Below are 13631 nucleotides of genomic sequence, written 5' to 3'. Positions count from 1 at the left end.
CTCAGCCTCCTGAGTAGCTAGGGTTTTAGGCATGAGCTACTGGCACCTGGCTTCCCTCCCCCCCAGTACTAGGGTTTGAACTCAAGGCCTTTCACTTACGAGGCAAGTACTCTACCACTTGAGCCACTCCCCCAGCCCCCACGAATCTTAAATAACAGTTCTCACTCTAAGGATGCAAAAGCTGAGGTCTTTGTATTCAAGAGTCACAGATCTGGCCAGGCATGATGGTTCATACCTGTAATTCCCAGCTGCAAGAAAGGCAAAGGTAGGAAGATCATAGTCGGAGGCTGGCGTCAGCCAAAAAGCATGAGTCCCTATCTAAAAATAATATAACTAAGGCAAAAAAAAAAAAAAGGACTGGGGGCATGGCTTAAGTGGGAGAGCACTTGTTTAGGAAGCATAAGTACCACCAAGAAAGAAAGAAGGAAAGAGAGAGGGAGGAAAGGAGTAAGGGAGGAAGAAACGAAGGAAGGAAGGAAGGAAGGGAGGGAGGGAGGAAGGAAGGGAGGAAGAAAGGAAGGGAGGGAGGAAAGAAGGAAGGCAGGAAGGAGGTCACAGATCTAGCTAGTAGCAGAGACGTGTGACAGTCTAGGAGGTTGTATGTCATGTACCCTCACACTCTTCTCAGAAAACTACTTTTCTCCTTACCCCCAATAATGGGCTGTCATGGGATCCTATCTTCAAAGTCTTACCTCATTCCCATCCTGTTCTTCAGATGGGCTATGCCCTAGACCTCACATCAGTACTAGCCACCACCACCTTCCTGGCCAGTGACTGGTTGGCTCAAGGTGAGCAAGTGCCCGTCAGTCCTTGGAATTTGTCATGTCAGGTAAGCACTCTAACAGTGAGTCACAACCCCATCCCCTTCTCATGCCAAAGCTTAGAGGGAAGGACCTCACCCTTTTCTCTTGAATCACAACTCCAGAGCTGTCATCAACCATGTCCCTAGCCATATGAAACAGCTTGACAGTGACCTTCACAGAGAAGCAAGGTGTGAGGTAGAGACCCAGACTTATCACAGCACCCTATTTCCCACTGCTTGCCCTATAAGTCCCTGGGTTACTTCTGTCGATATGGCTCCTTCAAACTCCACTGGTGTTTAAACTACTTGGAATTGGGTTTCTGCCACTCAGATTCCAGTCTAGAACTGAGGTCTCTAAGTACAGAGGTCACACATCACTAGACCAAATCATTGAAATTTAATGGCAGTGCTTATAGGTCTCAAAATACACTTTTTAAAGGATGCTAACTCTTAAGGGTCACAGTGTTGTATAAAAGAAGAATATATTTCCAGTATAGAATTCTTAGCTCCTCATTTGCTTTCCAAGTACTCCTATAGTTCTTTCTAATTCTTTCCATTTTTCTGGATACACACAGAGGAAAGTCTCGATTAGGGAATGAGGTTTTTATTTTATTTTATTTTGGTGGTACTGGGGTTTGAGCTCAGGGTTTCTCGCTTGCTAGGCAGACGCTGTACCATTTGAGCCACTCCTCCAGCCCAGGAATGGTAGTTTTTAATGCTTACACCAAACACCTATAGCAATCCCTGTTAACTAACTGAACATGTGTTCTCTAAACTCAACACAGGGTAATCAAAAGTGAGGCCTGTGACTTTGGAGTCTGGAACAATAGCAGAGATACTTAAGTATTACAAATTAATTATTTTTAGAGAGATTTGAGGAAACATTGTGTCCGTACCACAGAGGACAGAATATGGTAACTCAGAAATGCACAAGGTGGGAGAGAAGAGCACACGCATCCTGTCCAGGATGTCCAACGTCTGACCACTAAGTGGTTCAAATATTCAGGAAGGACCAAATAAAGGAGAAGAGATAAATAATACAATTTCCCAGAGCTGAAAGATATGAATCTTCAGATTGAACTAGGGTGCTAATTATGCAGCACAAAGAATGAAATAATCTCACACCAAGGCGTAACACTGTAAAATATCACTGTGAGATTTTGGAATGTTTTATTTATTTGTTGTTGCTGGGGATGGAACCCAGGGTCTTTTGCATGGCAAATATGCCCTCTATTACTGACCCCACTTCTGAGCTACACTCCACGGTTTTATTTTCTTTCTGTTCTTTGTCTTTGTTTTCATTTTATTTTTATTCTACACCCCAAGGTTTTAGAATCTTAAGAGAAGTTTCCAGAAGTTTCAAGGAAAAGAGAAAGGCGTGAGTGTCAGAGTGGAATTAGACTTCTTATCAACAACCTGACTTCAAAAGCTAAAAAGTTCAAAGTTCAGAGGTCAAATGACTTTCAGACTAGAGTTACATAGCCGTTCAAATCAGGATTCATACACAGCTGACTTTTTCAGAAATAGTTGAACTTCAAAAACTTACCTTTTTGGCATCCTTTCTTATTGGAAAACATAATACAACAAGATATGGGACGATAGGTCACAGTAAAAGAAAAGCAAATATGTAATATATGAAAAGACTCTCTAATATGCTCATTTAAAAACTGCATTGATACCCAAATAGCTCATCTACTAGTGTGATAAAATCCAGAAGTTTCATAACACATCTGTTTCAACAAAAAGAGGCACTTTCATATATTGCTGATAGGAATGAAAGCTATTATAGGTTCAGATGTATATCTTTTGACATCTACATGTTATAGATAGATATAAATACTGACATAGGCAGTCATGCGGCACATAAAAACAGGTCAGCGATGGACCACATATGAGTTCATGTCGCCTGGGACATCATAGGCATCTTAGTTTGTACAAGTACACTCTATGATGCTTGCTCCATGATGAGATCAGCTAATGTATTTTGTCATTAAGTCATACATGATTTTATAGAGTATATATATATATATATATATATATGTATATATATGTATATATATATATGTATATATATATATACATATATATATATATATATACATATATATGTATACATATATATATATATATATATATATATATGTATATATATATCACCTCCTGGAATCTATTCCCAAGGTATACTGGCAAAGATATGGTAAAAGCATGACCACAAGGCATTGCAGAATTATTTGCAACAGCAAGACTGAACATGCATCAACTGGGAGCTGAATGAAGAAGCTGTAGATATCCATGCAAGGAGAGAATTATGCAGCCATCAAAAAGAGTATTTAACATAATTTGCAGGCTAAAAATAGGTAGAAGAAAACATAAATATAGACTCATTTTTAGATTATTTTTAAAAATTGAAGGTTACACCAAAAACTATATTTTAAGTGCTTAGGCAGGCGAAAGTAATGGGAAAACAGGAGTGGAATCAGAGCTAGAGCTCTACAAATACACCTTGTTTTGTATATTCAACTTTGGAATCGTGATTATTTTACATAATTATAAAGCAGTAATTAAAAAAAACTCTAAATATTGCAATATTGAATATATCCAGTAGATGGCATAACTCCACAGAGAAAAACTATGCTGAGTAACTTTGTTTTTATTTTTTAATTTTTTTGGTGGGACTAGGGTTTGAACTCAGGGTTTCATGCTTGCAAAGCAGGCACTCTACTATTTGAGCCACACCTCCAGTCCATTTTGCTCTGTTTTGGAGATGGGCTCTTGAGAACTATTTGCCCAGGCTGGCCTCAAACCTTGATCCTCCCAATCTCAGCCTCTGGAGTATCAATTTAGATTCTTCAATTTTAAAAAAATGTCCCACTCAGATGGAGGCTATTGATAAGGGGAAGCTGTGGGGGAGGACTGGGAATATATGAGAAATCTCGGTCTCTCTCAATTTTGCTATGAATCTAAAACTGCTCTAAAAATAAGGTTATTGAAGGCAGAAATAGACAGACAGATGGAGAGTAGGAGGGTGAGGTAGACTACAAATTTACCCAGAGTCATATAGACCACTGCAACACGTGGACATCATTTGTTCTTGATTTGATCGAGTTAACTATAAAAGAAATAGTACAAATAGAGAAAATGTGAACATTAACCAGATATTATAATTGGTTTTTTGTTTGGGGGTGGGGGGTTGGTGGGACTGAGGTTTGAACTCAGGGCTTCATGCTTGCAAAGCAGGTGCTCTACCACTTGAGCCACACCACCAATCCATTTTTGTTAAATTTTAATTGCAATAACATAAGTTTGTTAAAATAAATAGAATCCTCCTCCAAACACGTATTTACAGATTGATGACATATTTAGACTTTGCTTAGTAATCCAGCATGGGAGGGAGGTAGGGTTCAGATGAGACTAAATTAACCACAGCTTGGTAATCGTTGAAGCTCAGGATAGTTACATGGAGTTTCATTGTGCTATTCTTTCTTTCTTTTCAGTGCTGGGGTTTGAACTCCAGGCCTCACGCTTACTAGGCAAGAGCTCTATCACTTGAGTCACTCCGCCAGCTCACTGTGCTATTTTTGCTGCCTTTGAAAATGTTTGACAATATGACAAAAATTTAATGTATTTTTTAAAAGATCATACAGAATTTTTGCTTACTCTGTAATAGGCCTGTGTTTACTTCTATTCTAAAATACAACTTTTGATGGGGGCCAGTGGCTCACATCTGTAATCTTAGCTACTCAGGAGGCAGAGATCAGGGGGATCTCGGTTTGAAGCCAGCCGGGACAAACAGTTTGTAAGACCTATCTTGAAAAAACCCATCATGAAAAAGGGCTGGTGGAGTGGCTCAAGGTGTAGGCTCTGCGTTTAAACCCCAGTACCGCAAAAATAAATAAATTTTATGCAAAAAAAAACAAAAAAAAAAGAAAGAAAAGCCCTGACACTCCCAAAAGAACTGCTGTGTCTCTTTTAAGGACATATACACCCATAATGTGACACTGACTTATTTGGTAGGCTGATTATGGCCCCAAAATACTCACATCTGAAATCTCAGAACCTGTGAAACCTGTGAGTTTTACTTTATATGGGGAAAGGAACTTTGCAGCTAGGATTAAGGTAAAGATTTCAAGGTGGTGACATTATCCTTTATTAGCTGAGCGAGCCCAATGTGATCAACCACAAGTGTCAGTATAAGGAAAGAAGATTAGCCAGGTGACAGTGGTTCACACCTGAAATCCTAGGTACTTGGGACACTGAGATTAGGAGGATCGTGGTTTGAGGCCAGTCTGGGTAAAGAGTTTGCAAGACTTCATCTCCAAAATAACCTGAGTTCAAAACCCCAGTCCCACCAAAAGGAGGAGGAGGAGGAGGGGGAAGAGATGAAGGAGGAGGGGGGAAGGGGAAGAGAAAGAGGAAGAAGAAGAGGAGGAAGAAGAGAGATTTGACTGCACAGTTGATATGATAACGGACGCAGGGAAGAAAGAGTGATTTCGTAGGGACCACATGCCAATGAATGAGGACAGCCAAAGAAGCTGGAAAAGGCAGGGACACAGCTTCTCCCCTACGGCCTCCTTTTGAATTTCCGGTCTTGTGCTGTTGAAACCATAGAGCTGGCAGTAATTTCTTGTAACAGACACAGGACACTGATGCACCCCAGTTACAAAACCCAGGGCCACTGGGCAAAGTGTGGCCAGCTCTTTATTGGAACATGGAGCTCCCAGCACCTGAGAGGTGGTGTTGGAAAAGTCACATAGAGCACCTTGCTCAGGCCATCGTTGGAATGAATGTTTGTTCTCCTCCTTTTCCAGGCCTCTTCCTGTACCTTTTCCCCTATAGTCCTGTGTTGCTTGTGAGCCACACATAAAACACCCTAGGAAAAAAAAGTCACCTTCAAGCTTTGGGTTATAAATTAGAGAAAAGCAACACTAGCAGTCAAGGTCTTGGAGGTATTTGTTAATATAGATATGTCATCATTATCTCAGAGAGCTGGCCTTGATGGGAGATTAGTTCTTTCTAATGTAAAAGGGGGAAAACGTTTAAGTTGTTTCCTCCCAGGGTCCTTTATTTAAAATCAAGATGATTGTCATACCAATAAATTTACCTTAACAATCAGTATTTTGTCAGAAAGGAAATTCTAAACTAATCAAATTTAAATGATGCTCAATTGGAAAATAAAGGAGGGAAAGAAGGAAGACAGGGAGGGAGGGATGTATATAAAAAGTAAATTTATAATTCCTCAATTTAAAATAGTTATGCAAGTTCAAACTTTGGTATAGCCAAAACAAATTAGTTACATAAAGATGTGAAAAATCTCCCCTCACCCACCTCCTAATTCCAATCCCTAGATTTACTTACTTCACAGAAACCTGGTGACTTCTAGAAAATTCTATACTTCTCTGAAGACCTTCACCTAAGCCATGCCCTCTAGCCCCCCAGTCTTGCTTTTATACCCTAAGAGTCACAATGTTTGTTCTGTGACTCAGCCTCATGTCTCTGGATGTGGGCCACAGGAATGACACAAGATTTTGACTCATATGTACAGGCACACCTGGTGATGTCCCCGGTGCTTGTCAGAGCTCTGTCATACCCTAAAGATGAATTATGCTCATTTATTCCTCAACACTGCCCTATAAATTCCAAAATCTGCAAATGCAATCTCTGAAGAAAGAGGCAATTGACCCAAGTTTCTTTATACTTTTGGGTTTGCCCTTTTTTGAAAATGGCCCTTTTAAAACAGTATTTATTTTATTTGTATATAGCTTTTTAAAAGATAAAATACAGTGAAAAGCACAAATATTACGTGTACAATTTCGTGAGTTTTTAAACATGATGATTCATGTAATTCATATGTGTGTTTATTTTTGGAACTAGTGGGACTTGAACTCAGGGATTCATGCTTGCTAAACAGGTACTCTACTACTTTAGCCACTCCACCACTGCTTCTTCTTCTTCTTCTCCTTCTTCTCCTCCTCCTCCTCTCCCTCCTCCTCCTCCTCCTCCTCCTCCTTCTTCTTTTCTTCTTTTTGCATTGGGTATTTTCGATATGAGGTCTCACGAACCATTTTCCTAGGCTAACTTAAAACTATGATCCTCCTGATCTCTGCCTCCCAAGTAGCTAGGATTACAGGCGTGACTCACAGGCACCCGGCTCTTATTTGTATTGAAATATGAAACATTTCCACCACTTCCAAAAAGTTCCTTTGTGCCCCTTTCCAATCTCTCCAATTGCCATGCCCAGAGGCAACTACTTTAAAAATATTTTTTCACATGGTTTTGCCTATTCTAGCCTTTTATAGATGTGGAATCTTAGTGCACAAGGCTATACCTGTCTTCCTTCCTTTACATGGGTTATACTGTTTCACACACCTGTGAGCAAAATTTCAACTGTTCTGTATATTCACCGCTTCACATTGTCAGCGCTTTAAATTTTACCCATTCTGTTAGGTGTAAGGGCATCGCCTGGTTTGCTTGGCATTTTCCTAATGATGCTGAGCACTTTTTCTTGTGCTTATTAGCTGCTCAGACATCTTTCTTTGTGAAGTATCTGTTCAAGTCTCTGGCCAATACTTAAAATTGGGTTGCTTCCCAGATGCCAGTGGCTCAGGCCTATAATCCTAGCTAGTTGGGAGGCTGAGATCAGGAAGGTCGAGGAAATAGGTTGTGAGACCCCATCTCCCAAATAACCAGAGCAAAATGGACTGGAGGTGTGACTCAAGCGCAGAGCACCTGATTTCTAAGTGCAAATCCCTGAGTTCAAACCCCAGTTCCACCCCCAACCAAAAAAAATTGGGTTGCTTGTCTCTTTTTTAAATTAAGTAACTAATTTTATTTATTTATTTATTTATTTTGCAGTACTGAGGTTTGAACTCAGGGCCTACACCTTGAGCCACTCCACCAGCCCTTTGTTGTGATGGGATTTTTTTGAGACAGGGTCTCACAAACTGTTTGCCCAGTCTGGCTTCAGACCGTGTTCCTCCTGATCTCTGCCTCCTGAGTAGCTAGGATTACAGGTGTGAACCACTGACACCTGGCTTGCCTTTTTATTTTTGAGTATTATATTTGGTATGTAAATTATTTATCAGACACACATATATATTATATATATATATGTAATTTTGCTTCTAGTATATAGCTTACCTATTCATTTTTTTTACTTGATCTCTTTTGGTAAACAGAAGTTTTACATTTCAGCAAAATATAATTTAACAATATGTTAAATTGGGTTTTTAAAAAAGATTTACTGTAAATATGTTTGCAATTGCATTGAGTGTGTAGATCAATTTGAGGTCATTTGATATTTTAATAATTATGAGATTTTCAATTCATGAGCCCAGGATCTCTATGTTTTAGGTCATATTTAATTTCTGTTCAGTAATATTTTACAGGTTTTTGTTTTATACATCTTTTGCTGATTTTATTCATCTATATGAGAGAGACTATCTGTGTAACCCAGGCTGGCCTCAAACTCAAGATCTTTCTGCAACTCCCACATACTAGTATTACAGACATAAATCACGATGCTCACCGTATTTAAATTTTCTGATACTAGCCGGAAAAATAATAGCATCAAAAGGCATAAGTTACACTTAAAAAAAAAAAATATATATATATATATATATATATTCTGCGGCTGATGGCTACAGTTGGTATTTGTATTATTCTGTCAAGATGTCAGCAGGGCCAGTTTCGTTCAGAGGCCCCTCTCCTCAGCTTTCAGATGGTCATCTGTAGTCACCTGTTTTTTTGTTACTATAATGAAACACTTTAAAGCAGCTACTTTTAAAGAGAGGAGGTTTAATCAGCTTAGGGTTTGGAGGCTCTGTGTCCAAGATTGGGTGGCCCTGTGGGTCCAGGCTCTAGTGAAGCATCACTGCAGACAACACGATGGTGGAGCACATCAGAAGCAAGAGATCATATCACAAGATGGGAAGCCAAAGAGAGATGGGGCCCCGCGGTTCCTTCTTAGGGCACATACTTATGGCAGTGGCTTTAAGGTCCTAGTCTCCTAATTTCAATACCTGCACCATCTCAGAACTGGCCTCAGTTGACTTGCTTTTCTCCACATGAGATCATATTTTTCCTGAGTCTGTCCTTTTAGTGATCTTTCATTATATATTGGGCTTTATGGATGACATGTTGTAAAGACTCCAGACTCTTTATCATCCTCTGTTGCTTTTGATGGATAGACAGTTAATTTTGCTAGATCCAAACTCTAGACTCTACTTCTCCTGAAACAGGAAGCAGCTGATGCCTCCACTCAGTTCTTTCAGCCTGTCACTTGTCACTTGTACCCCTGGGTACCTTCAAACCTCCCCTCACATGTACACAGCTCAGGAATCAGATAAGATTTATTTTATCTTTATGGTTTGAAATAACATAAAACTTAAGGGGAGGTTAAAAATAGTCTAAAGGGTTCCCAGCTTCATTAAAATAAAAAAAATTATTGTTAGAATTCTATTTATTAATTATGCTATGGACTTATTCTAATTCCACCAGATTATCCAGTCCTTTTTCTGTTCTTGTATACAACCCAGAATGCCATGTTGCAATAGTTACTATGACTCTGTAGTCTGTGCCAGTCTGTGACATTTCCGCAGGTTTTCCTCGCCTTCCTGACTTCACCCTCCCAAAGAACACTGGCCAATCGTTTCATAGATTCAGCTTTTCCTAGTGCTTTATCATATGTAGATTGAGGTCATGCATTTCACCAGGAACACTACAGAGATGATGTGGCCGGCCTTCTCAGTGCATTATCTGAAGGGCACGTGATGTCACCATCTCTTATTACTGACGGTGTTAACCTTGATCACTGGTGTAAAGTGTCATCTGCTGGGTTTTCTTCTCTATAGTTTTTAATTTCCTCTGTATAAGCAATATTGTTTTGTATGGTAAATTATTGATTAATAACTTGTAGCAGATTTATTGTTTCACCAAAAACTTTCACCTAGTAATTTCAGCATCCATCTTGGCGTGCCTGCTAAGGTCTCTCTTGCTCACAATTAATGTTCTGGTATTCTACTCCATTATTTTCTATTTTGGCTCTTGCTTGCCCACAACTAGCATTCTGGTATTCTGCTCGTGATTTTCTATTTTGGCTCTTCCTTCTCCACTTACTAATTATAATTCTTCTGCCAGGAAGAGATACCTTTTCTCTCACATTTGTTTACTGACTCAGCTTTTTATCATGATGGGTCCAGGGATCATTACTTTATCCTATGGATTAAATAGTACTTTAGTACTATTGTTACATATGATTTTTATACACTTTTCCTTAATGTTGATATATTATGTATATTAAATTATATATATTTCTTGCATATTTATTTAATTCAATTATTGGCTATTGTGACCTCTTTCGTTTTGGTTCTATAGATCAGTCAAGGATTTGAGCAACTTTTTTTTTTATTGCAGTGTTGGGGATTCAAGCTAGAGCTTTGCACATGCTAAGCAAGTACTGTGCTACTGAACCTCACCCCCAGTCTCTAGCAGTGTTTATGAACTGACTGTGGGGTTCTCTTTTCTATGGTCCCTTACCCTACCAGACTCCTTTATCCTCCACCCCCACTTCCAACTATTGTGCTGCCCCAAGCTCTGTACTCCTAAAACCAATAAAGCTTTTGTTTTTTATGCTGGGATGACTGAGGAAGAAACAAGAGAAATACCAAATAAATGCAAATCTCACACAGCACAGTTCTCTTCTTTCAGTGTTTACTTCTCTTCACTTTCCACAGCTTTTGATCACTTTTCAGTGCCTCTGAGTAGTTGCTTTATCATATCTTGTCCAAATTTTGCCTTTTTGGGGGGAGAGGGATACTGGGGTTTGAATTCAGGACCTACACCTTCAGCCGCTCCACCAGTCTCTTTTTGTAATGGCTTTTTTTTGAGATAGGTTCTCACAAACTATTTGCCCAGCTGACTTTGGACCTCAATTCTCCTGATCTCTTCCTCCTAAGTAGCTAGGGTTACAGGCATGAGCCACTGATGCCTGGCCTTGCCATATTTTTCTTTCTCCATATTTTGCTGTTTTTATCTGAGGAACTGTTGGTGGAATATATGCTACTGCAACATTATAAAAGAAAAGTTTGACTGGGTTTTAATTTTACATATAAATAACTTTGATTGATTGAAAGTTATAGCATTCTTTGTAACTTCGAGGTGTCTGGTTAGGAATAAGTTTTATTTTAATTTTATGGAAGCTTTTAATTCTGATTAATACTATCAACAAATTCTGACATTATAGCACAGAGTAAAGTGTAGTTTTGTCTTTAAACACTTAAAAAAGTAACTAAAGAAGTTTAGACAAGGGCTGGTGGAGTGACTCAAGTGGTAGAGCACCTGCTTAGCAAGTGTAAGGCCCTGAGTTCAAAGCCCAGTTCTGCCACACACACACACACACACACACAAATGGTAAAAGAAGTTTAGACAAGTACAGAAGTGAATTTAAAAATATGGCAGAACCTTACCAGAATAAGTAAAATTGAAAGAACTAAAAATATCAAATGTGAATAGAAACTCTTGCTCTATGAAAAATCACTCCAAGATTAGCAACTTAACAGAACAGCCACTCACTTACTTCCAGATCTTACAGTTCTGTGGATTACCAGCGTAGGCTGTCAGCTGTGGACTATGCTCAGTCGTGTCTGCAGTCAGCTGTGTGGGGAGCTTGACTTCTGGCATTGACTGCTGTGACTGCATGAACTGTCCTAAGTCTCAGCAGGTCAATGCTTATTTTTTCACATAGTAATTTGGGGCAAATCTCCAGGAGAGTGGGAATGTGCAAACCTCTTAAGACCTTGGCCTGGAACGTACACAACTTTTTTTTTTTTTTTTTTTTTTTTGCCATGCTAGGAAATGAATCTGAGGCCTTCTGCATGTCAGGCAACTGTTCTACCATGAGTCCCATTCCCCAGTCAACACGACTGCTTAATAGTTGTATCAATTCCTCAAAGCCAAAACAAGTCAGAAAACCAACCCACATTCAGGAGGTGGAGAAAAGCCAGGTGCTGGTGGCTCACACTTGTAATCTTAGCTACTTGGGAGGCTGAGATCAGGAGGATCGAGGTTCAAACCAGCCTGGACAAATAGTTTGCAAGATCTTGTCTCCAAAATAGCCACAGCAAAATGGAGTGGAGGTGTGGCTCAAGTGGTAGAGCACCTGCTTTGCAAGCACAAAGCCCTGAGTTCAAACCTAAGTCCCATAAAAAAGAGGTAGAGAAATACTCTTAAGTTTTTTTGCATGAGAATATGAAAAGTCACACCCAACACTAGCGTCCCCTAAAGACCCATGTCTTAGGGCTTGGTCCCCAGTGTGCTGCTATAGGGAGAGGGTGAAACCTCTCAGAGGCAGGGCTTAGTGCGAGGTCGGTAGGTCACTGGGGGCATGGCCCTGAAGGGAAGGAATAACAGGACCCCAGCCCTTTCTACTCCTCACTTTTTCACTTCCTGACCACAAGGTACCACCTTTGCTCTGCCACCTGCTGCTTTGCCACAAACCCAAAACCAATGGGCCAACCAACTATGGACTAAAACCTCCAAACTGTGGGCCAAACTGTGGGCCAAATAAATATTTTCTCTTTCTTTTTTTTATTGTGGTACTGGGGTTTTGAACTCAGGGCTTCACACTTGCTAGGCAGGCATCTACCACTTAAGCCATTCTGTCAGCACTTTTTTTGTGTTGGTTCTTTTCAAGATAGGGTCTCGCAAACTCTTTGCCCAGGCTGCCTTTGAACCATGATCCTCCTGATCGCTGCCTCCTGAGTAGGTAGGATTATAGGCGTGAGCCACCAGCACCCAGTCGCTTTCTCTTTATAAGTTGATTGTCTTAGGTACTTGTTATAGTGTTGAAAAGCTGACCAACACAAATATATTGCTTGCAGAAATATAAAACTGGTTAGCTAAACCTGTGACCCAGGGCCGTCAAAGTCCTCATCCAGGGGAAATCAGTGCTTATAACATGGAAGACATAAAAAAGAATGTCCATGTCACTTTATCCATAATAGCTCCAAACCAAAAACAATCCAAATGTCTATCAACAGGAGAATGAATAAGTGAATTACAGGTTGATATAATGGAATACTATGCAGAAAAAAAGAACAAATGACTTATATGCAACCTGTTGACTAAAAAAAGCCAGATAGAGAAGGTTTGTGTTGGGTTATTTTGTATGATTGCATTTATATGCTGTGCAAAATAGGCAAAACTCTTCTGTAATGACAGGAAGGAGAAGGAGGGGACTGCTGGGTCCTAGCCATGTTCCATATCTTGGTCTGGGTGATGGTTACATAGGTGTGTGTCTATATCGTGTGTGTGTGTACGTGTACATGAGTGTGTGAGTTTTATCATATTCTTAGGACCTTATTATCTACAAGTTATACCTTGATTTGAAAATAATGTTTTAAATGATGGCAAGAGATGGGGGAGGGGAGAAGAGAGGGCACTGAGGCCTGGGAGGATTGGGGAGGTTGCCTTGGCCACTCAGAACTTCAGCTGGAAGGAGCTGAAGGAGGAAGGTTCACCACAAGAGGGGCGAGCATGCCCCCTGGACTTAGCTATTCTCACAATTTCCAGATCCTCTGTCAAAATGCAATATTTCAACAACTTTAAAGACCTTAATTGGCTTTATTTGTGGTTCTAGAATCAGGCAACACTTCATTCCATAAAATAGGGTGAAGTTTCCAATGACTGAGCAGAGGCTGTTGGCTTTGGGGAGAAAGAGGGCTGAAGGAAGCAGAACTGGGAGCAAAGAGCAGATTCATTATTTCAATGTTACTTTCCTTGTGACTCATGGGTAAAGAGACAGAACAACAGAAAAATAACTGGCTGGTTAACA

At 39.9% G+C, this 13631-nt stretch overlaps 1 non-coding gene across 1 annotated transcript; it reads right to left on the bottom strand.

The window, feature by feature from the left end:
* Positions 1 to 3993: 3993 nt before the first annotated feature.
* Trnaa-ugc (transfer RNA alanine (anticodon UGC)) lies at positions 3994 to 4066 on the bottom strand. The gene has a single exon. It is a non-coding gene; the product is annotated as a tRNA-Ala (tRNA).
* Positions 4067 to 13631: the final 9565 nt, after the last annotated feature.

The sequence above is a fragment of the Castor canadensis genome, chromosome 5 (genome assembly GCF_047511655.1).
Source record: "Castor canadensis chromosome 5, mCasCan1.hap1v2, whole genome shotgun sequence".
NCBI classification, from domain to species: domain Eukaryota; kingdom Metazoa; phylum Chordata; class Mammalia; order Rodentia; family Castoridae; genus Castor; species Castor canadensis.
Note: the sequence above shows the minus strand (reverse complement) of the source record. Positions and strands in the feature narration are given on the sequence as shown.